A 12,831-nucleotide genomic window follows, 5' to 3' on the forward strand; every position below is an offset into this window, starting at 1 on the left:
AAGAGTCAGAAGTTGAAGCTCTTGCTTTGAAATCTGATGGCCTTTCTTGTATTAAGACAGTGTCTGTCCTGCTCTTTTGGGATCCAGTTGTAGGGCATCAATCAGTCAGCTTTATTTATCCCTAGAGGTGTGGCTGTGCTGTTCCTTGGATATGTGCAGGGATCTCCAAAGGGGACCCAGTGCAGTGGGGTGTCATAGAAAGCCAGGGACTCAGGTGGGGAATATTCTGTTGCTGTTCACACATTCCACCCCCCATACTGATCTGCAAGCCAAAATCAACTGCTCTTCAGATCTTATGGTTCTCCCCTTGGGTCTGTGCACTGATTGGGTTTAAAAAGCTAAGTGTCAACTCTGAGACTGAAATAACTGCTGTAGGCTAGAGCAGGAGCCTAGCAAAGCAGGAGTGCTCCATGTCCCTTTGCTTTGGTGCTCCCCAACACCCAGCTACAGGAATTTCCCAATGCTTGGATGCTGCCCAGCTCAGAACATAATCTGCTGAAGGTGCCCTGTCGTATTCAGCTGAGGCACAGGACATGAGGGAAGGGCAGAGGTCCCTTGTTGTGGTGAACACCCAGCCACTAGCCTGAGGAACAGTGCTGGTTGTTTGTAGAGCACTTCTGTTGATGGCTGATATGTGAAAGGCTGCAAAAGCACTTGGGGGGTTGTGTAGGTGGCTGCTCCACTGAAGTAATGGGGCAACCACTGATCCCACCTAGAAGATTTCTGACCATTTCTTTATTTGCCTATTAAGGGAGAAGTCACAGTTACAAACGAATCCTCCACCAGAGATGGTAAAGGATAGCTGGTGCCTATCCTTTAGGAGCCATAGCTGTTGTGTGTGGTGGGACTTGAGGGTATTTCCTCAGTAGAAATAACACCTAAGTTTGCTACCCCAGTTCTCTCTGGATGACGCAACTCCAGCGTCAGTGTTGCAAACCAGCAGCCATAACCCCCACTTGCTGCTTGGACTGAATGTTTTTGGTTGTGGCATCAGTGGGTGTCCTGAGGCTGCAGCACGAGCTGCCTGCTGGGGAAGTGTGGGAGATGTGGAGCTGTGTGAAGGGATGAGCTCTGCAGTGGGATGTGCAGGCAGCTCCCTGTGCAGACCCAGCACAAGGTGTCCACCAGACAACATGTGTGTCCCACTGCAAACATTCGTTGGCTGTGAAAGATAGTGCTTGTACATCTACAGAAACCAAGGATAACCTTCTAGGCTTTCTGTTTTAGCTAACTCAATAGAAATAAGGAGGAGGTGCTTAGCTGCTGGAGTGCTCAAAGGACTGGCCTATGTAGCAGCCACCCTTAGCTGGGCTGTGCTTGTCTGTGTTGCTGTGGGGCAAATGCCTAAAATATAACACATTAAAAGCCCATAAGAACTCCTCGCTGCTCTGCTGGGGGCATTCTGCCTGCTTTAACTTGGACTTGTTCTGTTGCTTCTGAGGTCTCTGCCACTCATTGCTCTCTCTGAAGGTCTCAGGCTGAGGCAGGGAAGGAAAATCTGGACTTTCATATCAGGTTTAACAGCAGATGGCCCCATAGAGGATTTGGATGTGTCTGGATGGGTAGAAGGGTAAAAGTTTACTGTGATCCCTTTGTGCCTTTGCCAAGTACTCTGGGACACACTGTTTGTGAGATAACTCTGTGATGCTGTGGCCTTTTTATTTTGGATCAGCTCTGGCTTCCCTGAAACCCAGGAGGCCCCTGAAGTACTCACAGCTGAGTTACACTGATGATGCTCAGGTTGCTGGTACATACCCAGGCCCAGACACCAGTCTCCCACTTGTATTTTTCTTGCTCTGGCTATTTGCACATGGGAGAACCAGACAGGGACTTTCCCTGCTGGACTTGTCCTTTTTGTTCCCTGTAACAGATGAAAACGCAGAACTCAGGTTGCTGTGCAGGCTGGGCATCTCAGTGTGGTGTCAGCAGTGTCCTGGCAGTGACAGAGGCCATGGGCACGCTGGGCTCTGTCTGTGGGACCACAGCCAGTCCATGGAGATGAGCAAGGAACTCACCTTTTCCTCAGCACTCATATCTGAAATGCTGCCTTCGCTTTTGGATAATTCTGGTATGTGAGACTTTCAATTTTAAAGAACCCTGGGGAAGCTGCAGAAAGGTTGGGGCTTAACAGGCTGAGGGAAGTGGGAATGTCGAGCTGGAGCAGAGTTTGGGTGGGCTGAGTGGTGGTTGCCCAGGGCCTGTGGGCAGGGTATGGAGGCAGCAGAGGCAGGCTCGTGGCAGGAGAACGGGGCACAGCAGTGGTGAACATCAATGGTCCTGTGTCACCGGGTACAGAGAAAGTTCTCTCCTGTGAAGAGCCCGGCGCCAGAGCAGGGGCCCGGAGAGCCATGGGTTTTTATGCATGCGAAGGGCTTTAACCCCGAGGTGCCAAGGCCCGGAGCTGAGCTCCTCATTGTCCCCGCCTCGGAGAGGGCCCCGAGGCTGCTCAGCCTTAATGACCACGGGTCCCTCTGGCTAATTAGCAGCTTTCCGCGGGCGGTGGGGGCTTGCCCCTTGCAGTCGCTCTCCTCACAGCCCATGGCAGCGGCAGCAGCAGCCCGGGCCCCGCATCCCGCCCCATCCCGCCCCAGCCCCGGCACCCCTCGGGCCGGGGGGAACCTTTCTGCGCCCTGCGGAACCTTCGCGGCGGAGGCGCCTGTTGCTGCCCGGGGGACGAGGCGGGCGCTGCGACGGGGGGCGGCCCCGAGCGGCGGCCCCGAGCGGCGGCGGAGCCCGAGGAGCGGCGGAGGCGGGAGGAGGCGGCGGGGCGGCCGCAGCGCCCGGAGCTCCCGGCGCCGCCGCAGCTGCCGGGGCCGCCGGGCCGCAGCCCCCGCCCGCCGCCCAGGTGAGAGCGCAGCGCTGCGGGGCCGCCGCCACGATGGGAGCGGGCCGGGCAGGGGCGCGCCGGCCGAGGCCCGCCCGCCCCGCCGGGGGTGTGCGCGGGGCGCCCGCCCGGCCCGCGGGGGGCGCCGGGGGGGGGGCGGCGGAGCGGCTCCCGCGGCCCGAGGGGCCGGAGCGGTGCGGGGGTGGGAGGGCGGAGGGGCGGTGCTGCCCGGCCGCCCGGGGGGCGGGTCCCGGTGCGGGGCGAGGAGCCGGGGGCTGCGGGGCTGGGCCCGGGGCTGAGGCTGCACCCGCCACCGGGAGTGGGGCGGCCGGCCCGGGGCTCGCCTGGCCCCGCGTCGGGGCCTGGACTGTGGGGGAGCCGGGGGTGCGCACGCCCCCCGTGAGTGCCGCGGCTCCCGGGGTCCGCCCGTGCTGGCGGCGCGGTGCTGAGACGGAAGGGCCGGCGGTGCCCGGGCACAGCGGCTGCCGCGCTCTGCCCTGGCCGAGCAGCAGTGATGTGTGGGATTGGTAAACATGGTCTGTGGGACTGGTAAACAGACATGCAAAGTCATAATTTATTGTCTGTGTGAGACTTGTTTGTGAGCTGCGGAAGGGGAAGGCTCGGTGTGCCGACCGGTGCTGCTGATCCTGTTACCTCTCCTCTCCGGATCCTGTCTCCAGCTTGTTAACTTGCTCCCTCCGAGGAATGGGGTGTGTGTTTCAGTGCTCACATTTGAGAGATGCTTGTAAACTCCATTGAAATCCCATCCTGTCTCTTAGTCGATTGGTACAAAACTGGTGCTTTAAAAAGTTTACTACATCCCTCCAGTCTATGTGCAGGCAGGGGAATTTTGGTTTAAAAAACCAAAAAGAAAAACCCCAAACCCAAAACATTAAACAGGAAAAACCCAAAGAATAAAAGGAAGTAACAGTTCTTTTTTTCCTTTTTAAAAATGCTAATAAGATGGTTACATTTGCTTGTCTTTATAACTGTTAACATTGGATATCCTTTGTATGGTTATGCAAGCATCATACTTGGTGAATAATCACGTAGCCTATAGGAAATCATTGCAGAAACTTCTGTGTTGGTTCGAGATGTTCTGCTGCCTGACTGAAGGTGGTAGCTCCCCTTCCTGACTTAGAGTAATGGGCCTTGTGAGTGGTCTCTCTGTGCTTCAGTGCAGAATCAATTAATTTAGAATAACAGCCTTTGTTTAAGTTGCTCTGCTCTAGGGGCAGCAGCACCCAGCAGAAGAATAAAAACAAAACAGTCTGCTTAGACCACTGCAGGTGCTCCTGGTGGGAGCTGGTGTGGTTTTGGTTTGCTAAGTGAGGCTTCTTTTCCCAGCTGTGGAGCTGTAGACCCTGAATATACAGAGAGAACAATGCAACTTCTTACCCTGTGCCTTTACAGCATCAGAATGTAGGGGTTGTTCCTTGAGGGTAGGTGCTGAATGTGAAGTTTTCAAGAAATATACAGTTGCTACTTTAAGGAAGAGCTATTGTGGATGTGTGACATTTTCTGCCTTGGAGTAAACACCACCTTCTCCCAGAAAAGCTCTGAATGTTTAGGCACTGGGTTCCACTTGTTCTGCACTCAGTGGTAACTTCTGTGCCTGTAAAATCTCATGGAATTCCTGATGTGATACCCTATTGCAGATCCTGCGTGGGAACCCATGGTCTTGTGAGGAGATGAACCATACAGCATGGGTTTGTCTTCTCTCTACAGTGGTTGCATTTTAGTGAAGATTTGAAAGGTATAACCTGGCATAGTAAATTTGTAACAGGATATTGTGGTGTTCTCTGGGATCCAAGCTGACATTGTGGAATAATTCAGACTGGAAAGGGCCTCAAGAGATGTCTAGTCCAACCTGCTGCTCAAAGTGGGATGTACACCAAGGTCAGACCAGGACTTTGTTCATTCAGGTCTTAAACAAAGGTTTGTCAGCTTCTGTGTCCTTGCTCTGGTGCTTGACTGTCCTCACCAGGAAAGACCTTTTCTCTAGGTCGGGTCACACCTGCACCATTGTAGTTTGTGTCCGATGTCCTGCCGAGTGCCCCTGTGCACAGACCCCCTGTAGGTCCAGCAGATCGTCTGTCAGCTCCTCAAAGCCTTTTCTTCTCTGATCTGGATCTCCCACAGCCTCTCTTCATGCAGCTTTGTCCCTCTGAGCATCTTGGTAGCCCTCCACCAAACCCACTCTGGTTTATCAGTGCCTAGCATGTACTGGGGGTGCCCAAAACTGCCTGTGGTGTTTGCAGTGGCTCTGAGAAGTGCCGAGTGCCAGGAGCTGTGGTTTCCCTGGGTCAGGGTGGCTGTGCTCCTGCTGGTACAGCCCAGTGCTATCACCAGGTGTTGCATTTCTTGTGTGCAGGGATGTATTTGTACCACCGATGTCTCTCACGCTCCTGCCACACAGCTGTACACAGAGCCTCATTCATGTGCACACACACAGCAGCTCTGAGCAGTCAGCAGTAGTTGTTCCATCCTTCTCCACTTATTCCAGTTATCACTAATATGACTCTTGGCTCCCTGGCTCCCTTTCTTAAGTCTTCTGCTCTCACAGGTACCCTGGGTTCCCAGTTGACAGGTCTGCCCGTTGCCTTGCCTTCACTTCGTTTCTCAAGATTTTGTCCTTTGAAACATTTCTTTGAGATGTATCAAGTTACTGTGCTAGGAAGGGAGTGGCAGGCTTTCCCATGGGGATGGAGTTAAATCCCATATGATCAAATCCAGAATGTAACAATGCAGAAAGTGCTTTCAAGTATGGTGGTTTATGGGTGTCACTTGAATGAAGCAGTTGGGTACAAGGTTTTTAAGAGTGCTGTTAGTTACCATGCAACAATGTTCCTGTAATTTCTCTGGGCTTGTTTCCATCAGGTGCCTAGAAGTTTTTGGGATACAATACCCTGTGGAGTAATATTCTCTGCTAACATAGTCTCTTATTTTAAAGCTAATTCTCTAGAACTTAGGTTCTGCAAAGGTTAAGTACTGTTTACTATTCCTAGAGCCTTGGTACAGATATAGAGACATGTTTTCTGCTTACACAAAATAATTTCTGTATTATGTTTACCTGATTGTTGAGTTAATTACAGCTGAACTTGTTTCAGAGAATGCTCATCTCAAGACAAGAATTTGTTGTGTTTAAGCAATATTTTAGCTATATAAAAATAATTTATAGAGAGCTGGGGTTTCTCTTGCAACCCAAATCACTGCTTATTGAGTACTTTTGCCAGCACAGAAGATGACTTGTGTGGAATCTGATATTTTTAATAATTTGAAACAATGAATGAAAATTGTGTTTCTTGTTAACTTTTAGAAACCTCACACTTAATTTTTAGGGCTTTATGCTTATTAAGAAACAATCTTAAAGATGAAGGGGAATGATGAAATAATAAATAATCATTTGTTGTTTGAGAAAGGGACAGAATTAGCTGATGAAATCAAGTGTCATTATAGCCTGGGAGAAGAAAGAAGGTGGAATTACAAGTAGCCATGAGAAGGTAAAATTTATTGAACAGGCACCTTTAGAAGCTGGTTGAGTTTCTGAGAATATGGTGATATTGTTTTGTTGCTTGTTTTTTATAAGTCATCATGTTTTAAAATCAGCTTGCTGGTGGCATGACATTGATCAGTATTTTGTATGTGATAACCAGCAAATGCCAACTGCACATTTGCTGATTTGTATATCTGAAGTTGAAACAAGTTTTGAGGGGGAATAAAAAGGTGGAAAAGTATATATTGCTTTCATTCATGCAGATATAAAACTGCATAAGAATATCAGTAAGATTTGTTACTTTGAAACGTATCTCAAGGTATAGAAAATAACCTTTCAGAAATTCTTAAAGGTCAGATGCACCATTGATTCAATTTATGCCTGATGTGAAGTAGCAGAATTTCTGTGCAGTCCTGTGAGCAAGGCTGCTTCAGTGCTATTGCAATCTCAGAGCAGCTGCAGTAACTGAAATCTTGCTCTTACTCAGTGGTAGTGCTGGAGTTGGGGTCAGTCTGACACCTCCAAAAATCTTGTGTCATTTCAGAGTTATCTGTGGCTCACTTGAAGGGTTACATCCATCACTTTGACCTCATAGCAGCATTTTCAGTGTGCTCTAAAACCTGCAAGGAGGAGCAGTGATTTGAAACCCTCTGGGGTGGCCTGTCAGCTTGTCCCAAAGCTGCTGTTCTGAGAGTGTATCTGCAAGTTGAAATGCACAAAGAAAGGAAGAGTGATCCAAGTTTGTGTTAGTGACAGTCAGTTATTCAAGCATTGGGAACAATGTAAAGGCTGGTAGGGACTTGTCTGGAGGAAGTATTGATCCTGTGCTGGGGAAAAGTGCTGAATAACTTCATGACTGAAGATATTATACAAAGATGCAGAAATCTTTAGGGGAAGACTTTCAGCCAGTTGCTTTGAAACCAGGCTGAAGAAATCTGTTAGATGCAATCAGTGCAGCTTGCATAAACACAGAGTGCAGCATTCAAACCATACAAAACTGTGCCCTCTACTACTGCCCTAAATCCTAAGAGGAATTTCTGAGCTGCAAAGTGCAGTTAGCATTTTCTTCTTGGACACCTATTTGAAGCAGAGGAGATTTGATGAGATGAATTAGCTTCTTGCTGGTAAGACTTAAATTACTCTCTCCTCCTTCTCTGCATGTGCACTCACAATGGTACTGGTAGGAGCTAGCCAAGAATTAAGCATATTAGCAAAATTTCTCTTCTGCCACTGTAACTGTTTTTATGCTGGTGGATGGCACATAAATAGAAAACCAAAGGTGGAAAAGCTCAACATGCCCACGTGCTTTCCTGGGTTACAAATACATTAAAACTTACACTGAACCAGGAGGACTTTGGTCGAGTCAAGTGCAAAACAACATGCTTTATATAAGAGAGGCACTAAATTTATAAAAGCAACTAAAGGGGTTTTGTAGTGATTTGGCAGAAAACTTTACTCTGGTGTTCTCTGTGGCAAACCAGCTTGATGTAACTAACAAAGAAGTGGAGCTATGCAAGGGCAGAATTGACCAACAAAAATGTAGAACCTGGCTGGTTCTCCTACAAACAAGGAGTTTGTAGTGCAGACATAGGATAGGAAATAATTGAAACACGGTGGAAGTAACATAATTTTACTTGTACTATCTTCTCTTCACAGTGAAAGTTTTTATCTAAAATTCTTGTGAAGAGAACTTTTCTAGCCCAGCAGAACTATGAAAATGACAATTTAGAGACATAGTAATTCACCAAAGATTTTCTCCAGTTTCTCAAGTCTTACCCAGAACGTCAGCATCAATGAATTGTGGGTTATTATATTTGGAGTTGTTGAATCCAGAATAAATAGGTTGTTAAAATGTATTGATCTTATGTGAATTGCTCTGTTTGTTGCTCATACAACAACAAGCAACCAAATCCTAAACCAAGCAAAATCCTTGGGCCTGTCAAAGCCTGGTAGTGGATAGTGGAGCACAGGTGCTCTGTCACCTGCTGAGTCAACATGGAAAATGGAATGTTGCTCCAAAAGGAATTGATTTAGGAGGGCTGCTGGTGGGATTTACTCAAAATTAGTGAAGCAAGAGACTGTTATGTGGCTGGGGAGTAGCAGTGCTCTGGAAGATCGAAAAATTCTAATTAAATCTCTTGTATCAAACACATACATACAAATGGGATTTGTGTGGTAATTGTATTCCCATGACTGTTTCACTCAGTGAGGGTGTTGTTGGAAAGTGAATCTTGTTCAACAGATACAGTTTCATGTATGATCTGTGAGTCAACAACTGGATTAAAAACAGTGGATGTGGAAAATAGAATATGAATGGAGGATTTTTTCAGGGATTTATAGTAGGTCCAGAGCTTTGTAGTATTTTTGTCAGTGGCCTGGAAGAAAACATGAAATTAGAGCTATTCAAATTTGTGGATTATGTAAAAGTTGTGCCTGAGTGGTGAAGCATGAAGAAGGAACAGCAGCTGTACAGTGTCCTCTGAATTGTTTGGGTAACTGGGTTTAATATGGCCAAATGTTTTCATAGAGCTGGAGCATGTTATGGGAAAGACTGGAGGCTATAGGTTTAGAATACAGAATTATGCTTCCAGAAACCAGTGACCTTGGAAAGGATGGCAGGAGAAGAGCAGATATATGGCAGTGTGTCCTCAGAGCTTAAAATAAGCTAATTAATTTTTTAAATACTAACGTACATTCATAATAACAGGAAATACTGAATGAGGACAGAGAGGTGAAATCAGTTGCAGAGTGTTTTGACAGGGCTTAATGTTGGTGTTTTCAAAGAGATGTTCAAAGACAAGAAAGATGTAGTGTTCAATGTTATTTGAGGGATTGAACTGCTCATTATAAACTTTTTCTTGAACTGCTCAATTGGTTTAGCCTATAATAAGGTATTTTAAAGTTTCTCAATTTTCTTTGGGCAGAATGGGCTGTGTACCAAAGGGCTCTTTAATTTAGTGGAAAAAGATACAATAGCAGCCAGTGCCTGGAAGTTAAAAAGATTGTTTCAAATTAGGAAAAAGCACAGATTGTTAGCAGTGAATGTGATCAACCACTGAAGAAATTCGGAAGATGCTTGTAAGTATTAAGGAAAATTAGGATGTCTCCATCTCTCAAAGTCATCAAGTCAGGTGGAGTACCATTTGGAAGATATGGGTGAGGAAATGCACTAAAATGTACAAGTGTACCTGACACCATACGAGTGCAGGGGCACTGGCACTTGCTAAACAGATCTCACCCAGTGTTCAGACTCTTTCTTCCTGCACATGCTAGAGTCACTCAGAGGATCTGGTTGTTATATTACAGCACTCCCTTAAATCTATTAAGTGTATATTTTCACTTGAGGGAATAAATGTGCTTATATGCACCATGTACTTAAATGAAATCAAATATTTGTAATCTCTTTTTTTTGGAAGCACTGTCATTTTTGGTGATGGGGAGAGAAAAGGGCTGTATGTGGAAGGACAGGGGTGGCTGTTTCATTTCCTGAAGAGGTTGGAATATATTCCAAGTGTTTTTCCTCAAAAAAAATCTTGTAATGTTCTCTGAAGATGTGTAGTAGTGAGTAGTCTTTACATTCTGTAGAAATTGCTTTTCATTGGGGGAAGAAATTGGATGTGCTCTTGCTGGCAGAGGTAGCTGGGTGTGGATGCATAAGGATGTTGTGCCTTGTGTGTCTCTGCTAGTATGAAATCAATGTGTCCCCTGTTCACCAGAGGAATGGTTTCTGCTGTGTTCTGTCTGCCAAAGCAGTGAAGGATGGAGAGAGGAAAAATCCATGGGTCCTCTCCTGCCTTGACCATTAGGGTGATTACTGGTTGTCTGTGGATTCTCTGTGCACAGTTGGTTTGGGATGTTTTCCTAAGCCCTTCTGGAAGTACAATGGGAACAAATTTGGCTGTGACAGCAGCTTGTGCCTGGTAGGCACCTTTGCAGACATCCTGATCCTTTCCCCATCACAGCACGGGTGTGTGCCCAGTCATGTGTCAGAGCAAGGGCCATGGGAAATGCAGGAGCTGGATGCTCTGCTCGTGGCAGATTGTCCTGGATGGTCTTTCCCCAGGCACTGCCTCAACTTCAGCAGGGAATGTGTGCCTTCACCAGCAGCCCTTGTGCAGAAGGGATGTTCAGCAAGCATCAGATGTAATCTGTCTGTTCTGGACATCTGGGTTTGGGGAAGGGTCAGCCCTGTAAGAAGTAACTTCTTTTATCACTGAAAGAGGCTGTCCTGCTGAAAGAAGCTACCTCCTTGGACCATTTTCCAGCCAAGTGTTACCTTTTCCCCTCTAAGATTTATTTTAATATTTTGGGAAGGTCTTGTATTCTTTTTTTTTTTTTTTTTTTTCTCACTCCTGAGCTGGCCTGTGCAGGAAGACTTAGAGGTAAATCCTTCTGTTGCAGGAAGTTGTTTATCTTTCAATTTCCTTGCAGCTTGGAGGGGGTGTGTCTCCTCTGCATTTCTTGCTCTCCTTTCTGTTATCTTGTCTGACCCATTTTGCTGACAAAGAGAAGGAAGGCAGTGAAGAGAGACCGAAGTGGTTATAAGTAAACAGTTTCTTTACCTTCCCTCACTCTCTGCAATGATCTGCTGGCTTCTCTTTGCAGTTGCTTTATGGCAGGGAAGATTGAAGGTGAACAGAGTTAATTGTGTGGGAGTCTGTATAAGATTTTGTGGATTGGAGGAGATTGTAAAACTTGGGAGATAAGGATTTCAGTTTTTTGGTTTTTTTTTTTTTTTTTTTTGTTTTTGTTTTTTTTTTTTAAATTTCATTTGGTCTTAATGTGCTGGAACTCCTCCTGTATCCTATATCAGACAGGTATCTTGCTCATAGTTGCTGGGGGGACCTGTCACTTCTCACTTTTATCTATGCTTGGCTGTGATATTATTTAGTATAAGCTATAGAATATGAAAAAGTTTACCTGTGGCCTGGATCAGAAAATTGAGACCAACAGCAGTGGTCTCTGGAGTGGCAACTGCATTCCTATAAGAAAAAAGGATGAGAGAAGACTTTGAGGACCTCATGTCAAGGGTGTTTATGCCTCCTTGAACAGTTTGGGTGAAGTTCAAGTGTTGAGTGAAACAAACACAAAGCAAACACAGGGGATGTGCATGAGAGGCTACATACACCCATATATATTTTTGGCCAGATCCCCACAGTGGCTCTTGGTTGCATTTTGGGGCAAGGTTCTAGGACAGCCCAGGAATATCTGCTTATCCCAGATGTAATAAGATACAACAAGAAAATCAAGAAAGGCAGAGGGCTAAAGAAAGTGATTCTCTTATTCAAGTACTAAAAATCAGCCCTTGATCTTTGGAAGGGGGGAATCATCATGGGCAAAGTAAATTCCTCTCATGAGGTTCAAGAAATTACCCATTTGTTCTCATGGTACAGATTGTGTCACTTCCCTTTGTCACCCCATAGAGGTGTTCCTTTAACATGTCCCCCTTATCCTGCCTTTTCTGGTGCCCACGTGTAGTTGGAAGGACCTGTTTACAGAGGCTCTCATTAAAGATGCTACATGCTAAGGATTTACATGAGGAGGTGTATTTTGCTTTGAGCTTTGGGCAGTTTAAGAGTATTTGCTGTGGGGAGAGAGATGTGCACAGCAAGAGTGTCTGACTGCATGATAATACTTTATGATATTTCTGTGCTTTGAGTGGCAATTGCATTGGTTTTGAATTGAAGAAATCCAGCAAAATGTAGTTCAGAACCAATTTACACAAACCACATAGTGATGCCTTGACTACTCAAAGCAAGAGACAATTGAGAAGATTATCTCACCTTGCCTACATGCACCATCCTTTGGGCTGCAGTTTTGAAGGCAAGGAAGCTTTGTCATGAGGATCATCTCACTTTCTCAAATAGAAATGCTGTCTGTGCTCTGCGCTGGAGCATTATCTGGCTGCTTAGAACATGGCCTTGGTGACAGTGACTCCAGCTTGATCAGCCCATACCCAGGGCTGCATGTTCTCACCCTCTCACTGTTTCTTTTCCCCCTTTGTGCCTGCACAGCTGGTCATGCAAGTTTGTGGTAGATCACATTTGGGAACTGAATTTTGATTCCAGGTTGGTTTTCAGCTGAATCAGATTGCTGTCCAGCCATGCAGAGGGGTTGTGCTGGCACAGTGTGGGAGCAGTGTGTGAGTTGGGAAAAGAGCAGCTGCTGCAGAAAATGTGTCCGAGGTCTGGGAGGCTGCAGTCAGCAAGAGGGAAAATGGGTAATTTAATCAAGGCCAAATGTTTATTACCCTTCTGGTGCTTGTGAAGTCTGAAAACTCTGTCAGTGTCAAAGCACATCTCTGTCTCTCTAATTGGTGGGTTTAGCATCAGGGTTTGGTTGCCATCTTCTGTTTAGTGTGCTCTTTTATTCAGTCTTTGCATTTATTATTTGCATCACTCACTGATGGAAGCAAAGGAACAGCATTGCTAGTCTAATGTAACTGCCCAGAGGTTTGATTACTCTTGCAGCATTGCTACTTAACACTTGTGTGAAAAGGCAGCTGGCTGTG

General features: G+C 46.4%; 1 protein-coding gene across 2 annotated transcripts in view; it reads left to right on the forward strand.

The window, feature by feature from the left end:
• The first annotated feature begins 2,692 nt into the window (after positions 1-2,692).
• RAD54L2 (RAD54 like 2) overlaps positions 2,693-12,831 on the forward strand; it is a 68,638-nt gene continuing 58,499 nt past the window's right edge. For both annotated transcript variants that reach the window (XM_021529167.4, XM_021529164.3), the window contains exon 1: positions 2,693-2,845. The gene's annotated coding sequence lies outside the window, so the exon portion shown is untranslated. The remainder of the gene's footprint in view (positions 2,846-12,831) is intronic.

This window comes from Lonchura striata, chromosome 12, assembly GCF_050655825.1.
Source record: "Lonchura striata isolate lonStrDom1 chromosome 12, ASM5065582v1, whole genome shotgun sequence".
Lineage (NCBI taxonomy): Eukaryota > Metazoa > Chordata > Aves > Passeriformes > Estrildidae > Lonchura > Lonchura striata.